The sequence below is a fragment of the Rhinatrema bivittatum genome, chromosome 2 (genome assembly GCF_901001135.1).
Source record: "Rhinatrema bivittatum chromosome 2, aRhiBiv1.1, whole genome shotgun sequence".
NCBI classification, from domain to species: domain Eukaryota; kingdom Metazoa; phylum Chordata; class Amphibia; order Gymnophiona; family Rhinatrematidae; genus Rhinatrema; species Rhinatrema bivittatum.
The window spans coordinates 131,595,632-131,608,881 of record NC_042616.1 but is presented as its reverse complement, the minus strand read 5'-3'; the positions used below and the strand labels follow the sequence as shown (position 1 = coordinate 131,608,881).

General features: G+C 41.3%; 1 pseudogene; it reads left to right on the top strand.

Annotated features, from left to right (window-relative positions):
• Positions 1-5,103: 5,103 nt before the first annotated feature.
• LOC115084150 lies at positions 5,104-9,533 on the top strand (annotated as a pseudogene).
• The last annotated feature ends 3,717 nt before the right edge of the window (positions 9,534-13,250 follow it).

Genomic DNA, 13,250 nt, shown 5'->3' with positions numbered 1-13,250 from the left:
TGTGTGTGTGGGGAGGGGGGGGGGGGGGGAGGTGAAACCTGCAGAACTGGCCTTTCAGGTCAGGACTATAGTAGATGCCCTTAGGGAGGTAGTCTGTTTGCTAATTGTGACAGTATCATTTTTAACCTTGTTTCTTATAAGGAAATGATTGTATAAGACCATCCTGTCTGTCTCCCCCCCTCAAGGGTTTGTCTTCTGACTGCCCTCTGCATCTCCCCCCCCCCAAAAAAAATGTTTAACTGTTTATCCAATTTCACTCTAAATTCTGCCACAATTAATATACTTATTGATATCTGCCCTGATTCACACTTTTCATGTATTCTCATGCCCATGACACATAGAATCCCTGTTTCCTTTTATTTCCTAAAACAGTCCAATTTAATTGAACTTTTAGGAAGGTCAGATCACATTGTGATATCAATCAAACATTAGTAAGCTTATTTGCTATTGGTTAGTGCTTGCAGTAACCATTTGATTCCATTTTTTGCCTAGTTTTCTATAGGAAAAACATTTTTACATATTCATTTATATCTGCCTTTGGGGCATTCATATACCTTTGCAGAATTACAGCCCCAGTGGAAATGCATTGTAAGAGTTTTGTGATACTTGTAAACTGAGAGTTTGTGATACTTGTAAACTGAGATAACACCCTCTTGTCTTCATTTTGTGATTTTTATTTGACATGTTTGGCCAGACATATGTTAAAACACCTGAGACTTAAAACTGAGGATAAGGACATTTATTAAGCTATTCAGTTGGTAAACTCTCATCTTTAAAGTGGCCCCCAACCAATATTAAGCTTGAAATATTGACTTGTCTTAGGGTATTTGGGATGTTGAATTATCTTAGGATACTTAAGAGTGTCTTTGCAGCAGAGAAGATTTGGTTTTAATTTTTGCAGAAAAGCAGATATTTTATTTTGGCCCTGTACACTGTGATTTGTGAATTTTGTTTTTGCAGATCATCCTCCTACCAGAAGGGTGATGAGCTCCACACTGGATACAGCAGAAGCAGGATCATCAGACTTTGAATGAAATAGAAATGTACACCTTAAAGATGAGTACCAGACTTTGATGGTTCTCTTTATATTATTGTGAGACTGTGAAACCTGGCACCAGTTCAAAAGCCAACTCCAGGTGGGCAAGTGCTTATTTTTTTGTTTTGTTTTTCCTATCTTTTTATCCATTTCTAGGTGTTGAGGATTAGGAAATCACAACCCCAGCATGGTACTGCAGCCCTTATTTTTGGCAGAGTATTATAGAGGTTTGTCATTGTCTTCTGCAGTCTGTTCTTCCCTAGTAGTCCTCCATCAAGGTACTACAGGTCAGGCCTGACCTTACTTGGCTTCCAAGATCTAAGATGTTCAAGCACTTTGAGGCCAGTGTAGCAGGGGCAAATGCTTGACAAAACTTACAAAACTGGCATGATTGAGATAGGCTGGAGAAATAAATGGTCTGAAATGAGCACCCCGGCTATTAAATTTCCTACACGTTTTCTGGAGTAGCAGCTCTTCTAGCTAATTCTTAGGTTTGAAGTCAGAGGGTTGTAGTTCCAAAGATCGGGCCTTGTTACTGCAGCATGGGCTTTTTTGGCTTGGGAGAAATTGTGATTTTATGGAATGTCGCAACAAATTCAGAGCCTTCAGAAAATGCAGGTCAAATATTTTAATTAAAAAAAAACCACCCTTAAAATCCCAAAAAGGTTTTATTGTCAGAGAAGCTTAGTCAGTGTACCAAAAGAAATATTAATTTGTTGCTGTGGTCTTACACTAAATCATGACATTTCAAATTCAGGTTTTGAACTATGTAATCTTGCAAGTCAGGAATTATTCTATATCAAGAGATATTAAAGATTTCAAGGAGTGGGACAAACTGCAGATTAGGATTATGATCACAGGGATGTAGTTTGGTCATTAAAGGCCATGTCTACTTCCTAACAATTTTGCAATCTTATGGCCCTGGATCTGGCTGCTTCTAAAGACTTGGCCACACACCCTATTATGAATGTAACTAATGCTGAGGTGCTACAGTCCTGATCATTATCAAAAGCGAAGACACCTCAGCTGTGACAGCAGATACTAGTAGTAACAACTCAAAGAGATTGTCAAAAAGCAGTGAGTGTGGTCATAATAAAAGGTGCAAACAGTTAGTTTGGAGTAAACATGGTCGCACAGGGGAGCAGCCCTGGATTTGTCAATAGGCATCTTTTTTGTCTGTCCTAGGGCAGCAAACTGGCAGAGAACAGCTCTCCTACCCTGTAACAATCCCTTAAAGGAGATGGGTGAGTGAAAGCACCAAAGTGGCTTAGGGCTGTCAAAAATCCTAAATCCGTCCCTGAAGGGGAACATATAAGAAATCACAGGGTGTGGGACGAAGAGATAATGCTGTTCCACATAAACAGAAGTCAATCTGGTTGAATCTGTCTCACACTCTGTAATTTCTCCTAATAAAAGGTGAACAATTTATTATCCAAAACAGAAAAAGAAATAAAATATAGCAGCATGAAAAAGGAGAACTCGGAATCAAACTGAAAGAGCATGCACACAGTTAAGTGAATCCCAAACAGGATATAGCTGCCAACCACAGCTGGAACCAATAGATTAGGAGGGCAGTGTAACCTCAAAGGTTAAACAGATTTATCAGACATTGAAAGCAGGGTTCAGTTTCTACCTCCACCGCTCAATGTGTGACCTTGAAGAAGCCATTTAGCCTGTCTGTACTATATTTTAAAATGATGAGCTCTTTAGGAAAAGAACACTGGTAATCTTGGGATGACAATGGACGGTGTTGTGCCCAAGGTGCTTTATAGGGAATTTAATCTGTAGTAGTATTTAGAATTTTGTCCCAGTGATGTAGTTATAAATACTGTTTCATTATCTAAGGAATCATGAATCACCTGGACTTAAGTATACTAATTACTATTTATCGGATTTACATGCCCTTACCACCCATAAAACGAAAAGACCAATACCATGTTAATGGTGATCTCAGGAATAGTCCACAAATAATTTATTCTTCAACCTGAGGCCAATGAAAAGGAACTATTGTCTCTATTTCTCTAAAATTCTCTCTGAATCCAGAGGCCCCACTCCCCCATTCATCAGCTAAAACTCTTGACCTGCACCTATTCATCCTCAAATCAGTTGAACTATTGCTTCAAAGAGCAACTGGTTTCTTGTAGAAATAAGTAAAGACTTGACAAAGTTGTGGGGCTCAGAGCAGAACCCTTACTAATCCATGCAGAGGTAACAAGAAACCCAGCCCTTTCAAAACCCAGTTCTACTGTAACCAAAGTCATAATTAAGAGGCGGCTTTCAAGAATTGCTGCGGGCCATGGCTTCACCTTATTTCTTCTGTATCAGGGTTGTGCAGACTGTTACCTGTCATCGCCGCATTATAAATAACGAAATTGTTAAAAACATCTGAATTTTACAGCGACCAAACAAAAATAGCCAAAAAAACTGGCGACAAAACCAGAAGCCTCTCGCTGATGTTTTGTTGTTGCGCTATCCTTTATTCAGATTCCAACAGCCTGGCTGGGTTATTATTATTATGTTTTGTAGCCAACTATTTGCCATTTAATTTATCCTGGCAGATTGTTTGTTGTTGGTTTTATTCCATTTCAAAGGTTTACAGTAAAAAGGATCCGGGACAGGAGGAACTGGGCGTCGGTGCTCCTCTAGTGAGCCGAGGACAGTACACTAACAAATTAATTACCATATCAGTAAGAGGATCGCTCGGAGTTTGATATTGATCAGGCTGGGCTCACTGTTTGCCGGGGATTGTTTTGGGATAATTGAGTGTCAGTCTCTGCCTGTGTCGTCTCAGTGGCGCCATGTGCTTTTGGCTTGCTAATTTCACTAAGCGGTCTGCCTGCAACTGCTCGGCTACCACAGTGAGCCCAGCCCAACCGCACTGTCTCCTTCTGATCAGCCGTCAGATTGGGCTTTATTGATTACAATAACATAAATAAATGATGAAAAATGAGAGGCTTCTCCTCTTGAAAACTGATTTACTGTAGCTTTCATTGAAACACAGACATTTGTCTGCAAAGGACTTTGCTTACCAAAATATGTGGTCTCTTTTCTAATGTACTGCGTTTTCTACAGCCATTGTACATGAGCAGCAAAAAAAGGATTCTAGCGAGGGAATGGAGAGAACAAGCGGAATCTGTAAAACTCGACGCGTTAGAAATCTGGAAAGACCACGTTTAATCTGTATTTTGTGCCAGCCTGCAGAGGGAGATTCTAATGATTCTGCTGTAGAAATATTTCTATGCCTCCCAACGATTAGAACACAAATAGCCTTTGCGGCAACATTTATTCTGCCAGTTAGGATGTTACGTTAAAACGGCTGTATTTAATACAGTTTTTTCCCCTAGACAAGCTAGCAATAAATAAATAATCTTGAAGAAGGCGGAAAGTGCAAAAAAGAAATATTTCCCTCAGATTTACAACTAGAAAGTTTCATCCGTTTAGGAAGTGAGCGGCAGAGGGAAAAAGAACCGGTACAAATTATTTCCGAGCCCTAGTTCCGCGTGTATTCTAACATCAACAGTTCTCCATTCACCAGTTTGCCGACGTCACGCAACGGTGCACCAATGAGCGCAGCTCGTACACGTACTGTACCTCTCTCCGCGGCTCTCGGCACCAGCTCACCTTTACCCCGCCCCATTCGCCTGACGGGCAGCAACGCGGACCAATCAGACGGAAGAACGGTATTCTGAGGGCGCGTCTCGCCGCCGCGCTGACCAACGGATGCGGGCAATGGGCGGGGAGCGGTGGGGGAGCAAATTGTGGGCTATTTTTTGCACCCCCTCGGGGCGCCGCACCAAGTCAAAGCGCTAGAGGCCAGGGGACTGGTAGCGTCGCTTCATCAGCCGGTCGGCGCCTCCGTCCGCTTTTTCCCATGCTGCATCGGCTCGACCTGCCCGGGGGCTTGCTCCGGCACCGCGGACTCGGTGGTTCCTGCCTCTCTTCCCATGCTGATGTCCGCTGCCGGGCGGACTCGCACCTCGAAGGCTGCCGACGCTGAGATCCAGAACACTAGCTCGGCGCGGGGGGAGCTGAAGCCGAGTCCCGGCTGGGGAGGGGCGACCCTCACTCCGGAGGGGGTTAAATGGATCGCCGCTGCGCCATCCTCTCTCTCTGGCTGCAAGTCGAATTGTGCGCGCCATGGCCGTGCTCTTGACAAAAGGTGAGATCCGCTCGCTTGCTCAGCGCTGGGGAGGGACGGGACGGACTTAGTCGCTCACCTCCCGGGACAGAGGCATCTCACACACGCACCCCGGGACCCGACCCTCCCATATCTTTTCAACTGTATCCCCCCCCCCCGCCCCCCCCGGGCGTACCACCGCCTGGCGCGGGGGCAACTGTAGGAAGAGATCCGCGCCTCCCCAGTCAGAGTTTTTTTTTCCTTCTGCTGCTGCTGCTCGGAGTAGCGGCTTTTCTTCTTCTTCTTCCTTCCACCCTCCCTCCGACTTTTTTTTTTTCTGCCGCTGCTAGAAACCTGCCCCCGCCGCTCCGCTCACGTGAGTCGGGGGCAAGCGGTTGTCAAAATATTTTCGTTCGTTTCTCTGGCGTGAACTTCTGAGCGTTCGGCGGCGTGGAGCCGGGCCGTCTTAAAGAGACACCGACGCCCCCCGGGAGCCGGCGCTTAGCAGAAGTTTTAGAGCGGGGCGAGGGTCGCCCTAAATCCGCACTGCAGGAAAGCTGGACCTGAACCCGGCTCCTAGGCGTAACCTTGTATTTAAAAATCTGATTTATTAGTTTGACCAGCAATGCAAAGTATGAGATTTTGAACACTTCCTGAAAATGTAAATTTGGTTTATGGTCGTAAGTAACAAGTTACATATTTAAAAATACGAAGTTAGTGTGTTATCTTGGGCTGCTCTGTTTCTAGGTGTTTTTTTTTTATTTTAATGAGTAATGCATCGCTCCTGTAGGAGTGTAGAGGAGACAAGTTTGCTAAATGATGAGTTGCAGTATTTATTTATTTACATTGGGAAGAAGGGTGTAATTAACCTTAAATGACAACTCTTGCTGCCTGCAGAGGGAAGCCTCCTGGCCCCCATCAAAGGCAGGACAGAACAGGGAGTGACTTAGACTGATGCGAAGTCGCAGATACTGAAACTATGTGCCTGATAATAATGTAATTAGGGGATCGCATACTTCTGGCTGCTCTTGACTTCAAAAGCTTTAAATGAAGCCTGCAGTCTCTCCTGTAGCCATCTTGACTAAAAGCAGACATTTTGGTTTAATAGCTATATACAGTGACAAGAAGTTGGAAACAGAAGAGCATTGTTCGCTTCTTTCAAAATACCACTACCCTTTCAGGCTTTTTGCATAACCCAAGAAAAACTTCATGAAACAAAAAATATCCTCCTTTTTTAAAACCATATTTTGTTTAGAGAAAGTGTGGTTTTGATTTAAGGAGCTGTAACAACCTGATGAGCGGGGGCTGCCTGATTATAGGTCATTAAATATACGTAGAAGTTTTAAACTGGATTGTGTTAAATATTTGAAATGTAAGCGCGTTTATGGTTTCCCTTTACTGCTTGTAGACCCAGGAAAAGCAGCTCAGATTTCGCTTATTCTTTGTTTAGTATGTATATATTAACTTTTTGCCCTCCTAAAAGTAACCTTTGTCTGATCTCTCCGAGAGGAAAAAGATCGTGTAAATAGAAATGTGGAGGCAGGACTTAAAAAGTGCCTTTTTGTTTCCTCTTTCCTGCTGAAGAGGACATTTTAGAAAGACAGAATTGGAGGTGTACGGTCTCTCTCCTAAACCTTCAGGAGATCTGAGGGCAGGGGTTCACGTTCTGCTACTTACTTTTTAGACCGAAAAGAGACACGCCATTCATTTGGCTTGCGTTAGCCAGGCTTATTAAAGGGAGGGCTACAGCCTGTAGCATTAAGGTGAAAGCCGAGTTCAAGCTGGGTTCCAACCTGCAGGCTAAGGGACCTGATCAAGGCGCCTCTCCTGGTGAGCAGCAACCTCCCCTAGCTCTGAAGAGCTATTTGCAAAGAAGGGAGGGAGGGATCCTATTTACTTTGTAAATGCAACATGCACCAAAAGCTTTAAAAAGAGATGGTGCTCTGAAATAGTTTTCCTTTGTGAGATGGGTGGTACTAGCTTAGAAATTCGACCCTTTGGGTTTCCACTTAATTTGAATTTTTTTTTTTACCCTAGCCATTAAATGATGGGACATCGAAATATTTTGAATTAAAGGACATACTGTATTTTTACAACACAAAGACATATTTAATTCATAGGCGTGGAAGGCTAAGAACTTACAAAAAAAAAGTCTTATGAAGAGGGTTTGTATCCCTTCCTACAGGAATGTTTGAGGTTTCCTGATATTTTTCATAGGACTAGTTACAGGATTTTCAGGCTAAATCTTCCCTTTCAAGACCATATGCCAAATTGAGTGCAGACTGGGAGAGAGACTTTTTTGCATTGCAGTTTGACCCCCCTTTTTTATGACTTTCCATTTGGGTTGAAAGAAATTGACTTTGGCAAACGAACCACTAATTGTAACTGCACGGTTCCTGTTTTATAATACTGACTAAAAGCTCTTTTGCACGAGAAGCTCCTTATGGAGAGAGTGCCCAGTCTGCAGCCATCCTAGATAGCTGCACGGTAAATGTTATATGCTGGTGAAGATTAAGTTCTAGTTAATAATTTTGTGAGGTGTAAGGTGGTGCAGAACAAACTAAGCTATTTGGCAAAAACTTGCAACAGTACTTTACAAGCCACTGGTTCCAATTTTAACTATTTGTGGAGCAAAATGTTTGTTTTTGACATAGGAGGGACTTATTAGTAGCTAATATATAAAGCTTATTTACTGCACATGTCTTCTCTTGACTCTTCATGATATAATAGGTTTGAAATGGTATCTTCTTAAAATTGACAATTTCAGCTTTCATTTAAATGAATTGCAGACATCCATGTTTCTTTGAATTTTTATAATCATTTGCAGTGGGGAGAATGTGTTGTATAAAACCATATTTAACTAAATTTTCTTTTTTTTTTTTTTTTTAGGTGAAATTAGATGTTACTGTGATGCCCCACATTGTGTTGCAACTGGTTACATGTGCAAATCGGAACTAAATGCCTGCTTTTCCAGGCTCCTTGACCCCCTGAACACAAATTCCCCTCTTACTCACGGCTGCTTGGACTCTCTTGCAAATACAGTAGACCTCTGCCAAGCTAAAAAAGCTGAAAACTACACGGGCAGCACTGTGCCCACACTGGAATGCTGTCATGAAGATATGTGCAATTATAGAGGACTGCACGATGTTCTCTCTCATCCAGGGGTGAGACTCAGGTAAGAAAAGCAGTTTCCAAGTCATTCTTTTCCTTCATCTGTAGGCTTGTGACAGCCAAGACCTTGTATGCCGATTATTGATTTTGTTGTTAATGTAATTAGAGACACCAGAGGGAAAAGCATGTCTAGATGCAAAGATGTCTCTATTGAGTAGCTTTTATGTCTGCATGGGCATTAGATGTCTGTCTGGCTAATAGGTTTTCCCTGTTTTCAGCATTTGTTTCGAAGAGGTTAAACATTGCTGCTTGCTGCTGTAGGTAATAACTGTCTTTAATGGAATACATGCATATTTTGGACCTGGTTCTTCTTCCCTTTCTTTTCTAAACCAGTGTCCCAGTTTTAATTCCCAGCCTACCATGATTTCAGAAAAAGTTAATGACAAAGTAAATTTTGTGAGGTGCAGGGATGAATGGCCCATTAAAATCTGTCACTAATGAAAATAAAATTCTTTTTTTTTTTTTTTTTAAATAGGCCAAGGAAGCAGGTATCAGCACGACAGCAGCAGACACCTGGTCACTAAGGTTCAGGAGCTGACCTCTTCCAGAGAGTTGTGGTTTCGGGCGGCAGTGATAGCTGTTCCCATAGCCGGTGGCTTGATTTTAGTGCTGCTCATCATGCTAGCTTTACGGATGCTTCGGAGTGAAAACAAGAGACTGCAAGATCAGCGACAGCAGATGCTCTCTCGCTTGCACTACAGCTTTCATGGGCATCCTTCAAAAAAAGGACAGGTGGCCAAGTTTGACCTGGAATGCATGGTACCTGTAACTGGACATGAGAACTGCTGCATGACCTGTGACAAAATGAGACAGACTGACCTCAGTGATGACAAAATTCTTTCACTGGTGCATTGGGGGATGTACAGTGGGCACGGAAAGCTGGAATTTGTATGACCAAGTGTTTTTTTTTAAATCTGAGCTAAAAGTAGTACAAGGAAAACTTAAGACACTTTTGGGGTTCTGCTGGACAGGAGCACTTTATTTTGAAGAACAAGGGAGAAATTGATGAATTAACTTTGAAGACAAAAAAGGACCTTGAATATTTCTTCTGAAGGATTTGAAAAGCTGTCTTGTTTGCACAGAATATCATTCAGTTGCATTGCTTTAGAATTTGAAAAAGTAGAAGTTGTACACTGTCACCAGGGCTGTTTGAGCTGTAGGCTATTGAGATGAGAAAGGAGCTCCACACAGGATGAAAATTCCGATGTATAGTTCCCTTTTATTGTAAAGATTTTAAAAAAAATATATATTTTGTCTGATGTTTGGTGGTTTTGTCTTAATTCACCTGAATTCATTGGTAGTATCTGGTAATATTACACACAAATGATAGTTTGTTCACCGTACAGAACATTGCTCCTCCACACATGCACTGCTGTAACCTTTGCTTTCTAGTCTGAAGTAAGAAGTTAACATCTTTTGGAGCATTGCTGTTATACTATAGAACTGCAAAAGGAAAATGCCCTTATGTTGTAGCCAAGGGCAGTAGCTCTTAATTGAATTGATGGTGACTTTTAAAAAAATGATCTGCTTATAAAAGAGGTCATGGCATCTGCATCTTTCCTCTTGCTAAATATTGACCAAAAGTGGTCATTTTGAAATATATGTAGATCATATGTGACCTTCTATGAAAGACTGGGAAAATCTCCCCTACTCAGTTATGGTGAAGTTACCTGCACCAGCTCTCAGGATTTTGATAGGCACAGAATAAAGAGAGAAATCATTTTTTAGTAAAGGCCCTTAATCTGATTGCAATATGCTTTTCATGTCTTTAAAAATGCATTTAGCATGGTATGTCCAATATAAATGTCTTAAAGATTCAAAACCTCCACTGAAATTTTTGCTAGTGCACAGTTACTTCATGTAACCAGAAATTTTCTCTGTTTGAAAAGCAACATGAGTTGGTAATGTATAGTTGTCCAACATCTGAAGCTAACTGCATGCACTTTCAAGGGGGGGAGTAAATTGGTGACCAGCTAACAACTTAAAGCTGTGCATACACAGAAAGCAGATGCAAAAACTGTGTGCTGGGGGTTTACGGAATAACAGCCAGAGGACTTATACATAAGAATAAACTATGTATCCATACAGGCAAAACAACCCTTCCCGTCTCCATCTGTAGGGAAGTCACCTGAGTTTTGTGTTTTTTAGTGCTTTTTTTTTTTTTTTTTTATCTTCTATTGTGTTCTTACTCTAGAACTACAACTGGGGTCCTCTGAAAGCTCTGTGAAAGGTGGGATGTTATTTTATTTTATTTTTTCCCCTTCAAGCTGAACATTTCTTTAACACTGGCTGCAGCCTCCGTGAATGATAGTGGTGACTTTCATTTCTCTTCTAGCACCCATACAAAACTCCCTTATTTGGGGTTATCTCTGATGAAAGGAGCCCCACACTAACCTACATTTTGGAAGCAACACGACCCCTTTCTTGGAAACAGCTTGGGTGTTGGGGAAAATCTGCAGTTTGTATCCTTAAATATGGACTGGTGCCAGAAAAGAAGTCATTACTACTTTCTACCTCCTATGCTTTAGGCTGTATAGAGCTTTTTTGAGAGCATGTTCATTCAGTTCTAGCAACTCTTACAGTTGGTGTTGATGCTCTTAAGAGTTATATGAACCACTTTTTTTTTTTTTATTTTAATTTCTTTGAAGTAGATGGAGCAACAAGCTGCCTAGCCTCCGTTCTAGTCCCAATACATGTCGTATGGTAAAATTTGCCCTATTCCATGCACCTTCCTGAAAGCACTCCCAAAATGTCAAAATTGAAGCTGCCTGTCTTTACACTCCTCTCCCTGCCAATAAGTTAACTCCACATAAACGTTTGGTTGACATCTTCAAATGTTTTGTAAGGGGGCCAAACAAAGATATCAATATTTCTGATAAACCTCTTTTTGTATCAAACCCCATGCTAAAAAATACAGGGAGTGGAAAACCTATTCAACGGATTTTAGGAGCTAGCAAATTTATCTGTTTTTAATTTGCATTTTTATTTTTAAAAAAATTATTTTGCAGTTTTTTTTTTTTGTTTTTTTCATTCATGTTTTTTGCTTTTGCAAAATTTTCTATTTCTTTTCTCCATCCTTCCAGACATCTCCTGTATCTTCTTTCTGCTTCTTGTACTCTTCCTCTCCTGCAGGGGCAGCTCTGAGTTCTGACGTCTTGGCTTGGGTTCTGCTGGCCGTGGATTCTTGGTCCCAGCTGGCACCCTCTGGCTGCTGACATTTGTGGCAGAGTCTGTCTGAATCTGACCCTGGTGCCAACCAGATGCTGAATTTGTAGGTGCCTGGGCATGTTAGCTCCTGGTTTTTTGTCCTCTTAGGAAAATATTTTAATTTTGTATGTTACCTTCTCGGATACTGAAGCTGCTTGACTTTCAGCCTTGTTTCCCCCATAATGCCTTGAAAACATGCATATTATAGAGGCTTTCTTTATATGATCACTTTTCTATTTGTTAAACCCATTCATTTATTATCAATGCAACTTGATCAAAGGGAAAATATTTTCCAAATTCTAACATCTAAATATTACTCAGTGGTAGTTTGCCTAAGTTGATTAACTTTCAAGCAAAGGTTGTGGACTTCCCTTTTCCCCATAATATGCATCGTTAGTTCTCTTTTAATCAGAACATTTTCTGATTTGAATAAGAACTGTTAATGGAAGTATGTTTTCTATACTGTACAGTCTAGTAACTGACAAATTATGTGAAGAAGAAAAAGCCCTGTTAAATGCCTAACATTTACTAAACCTTTGTCCTCTTTGGCTGCAGAATGAGGGGGAAATAAGCATTAATAAATCCTTCCTTAATAATACAGCTTTTCATAAAGTAGTCCACACTAAAAGCTTGCTACAGTTATATTCTGTTAAAATTCACGACCACAGGGGGTCTGACCTTCTTTTAGAATACCAAGCGTCCTGCTTTTGAAATTGCTAAACTACTCTTTCTAAGGAGCCTGTAAATCTGGTTTCAATATCTGGTGATTACAGGCTGATCTGGGAGCTTGAAAGTAACCACTGGACTCCATAATCAATGCTTTCAGTGCCGGGCTCCAGGCCTGTGTGTAGGCCAAGGCCACAGCTCTCGCCAGCACACAAGCACAGCTGGAAGTGCTGAAGAGGCAGAAAAACATTTCTGAAAGGATATTTTGGTGACATAGGCTGATTGTATGTTATATAAAAGAAAATTGTATCCTAACGTAACTGAAATTACAGTTGTGCAGAGAGTATAGACCATTAGAGGATCATGTGAGACTGCATTTTTAACTAAGGCAGTTTGAATATAGGCTTGTTAGATATATAGTGTGCACAGTCTGCAGTACGTTTAGTGAGAATATTTCATGCCTAATTGGAAAGAGTCCAGTTAGGCCACATTTAGTCTGCCCCGTTATGGCAGTTCTTAACTTGTTTTTCCAAAGGTGGCCAGTCCAGGTCACAAGTACCTGGCAGGATCCCAAACAGTAATAGATTCCATGCAGTTTATGCCCAGGGCTAAGCAGTGGCTTTTCCCAAGTCTGCCTGGCTAATAATGGTTTGTGGACTTTTCGTTGTGTAACCTTTCCAAACCTTTTTTTTTAAAACCCAGCCACGCAAACAGTTTTTACCACATCCTCTGGTAATGAATGCCAGAGCCTATGTGTTGTGAAAAAAATATTTTCTCTGACATGTTTTAAATGTGCTAGTTAGTAACTTCATGAAGTGTCCCCTTGTTCTTAAAATTTCTTTGAAAGAGTAAACCAGTGTTTCCTGACCAGTGTGTCTTTAGATATGATCACTGAAAAGTCAACAATGTCTGATGCTCAGATCAAGGCCAGTACCTGGGCTTTGGTCTTAGCACTTCAAAGCAACAAAACATAACCAGTAGTGGCTCTAAAACATGTAGAGGCTCCTTTCTAAGAGCCTGTATACCCATGCTTGCCTCTTCTTTCTAATGGAT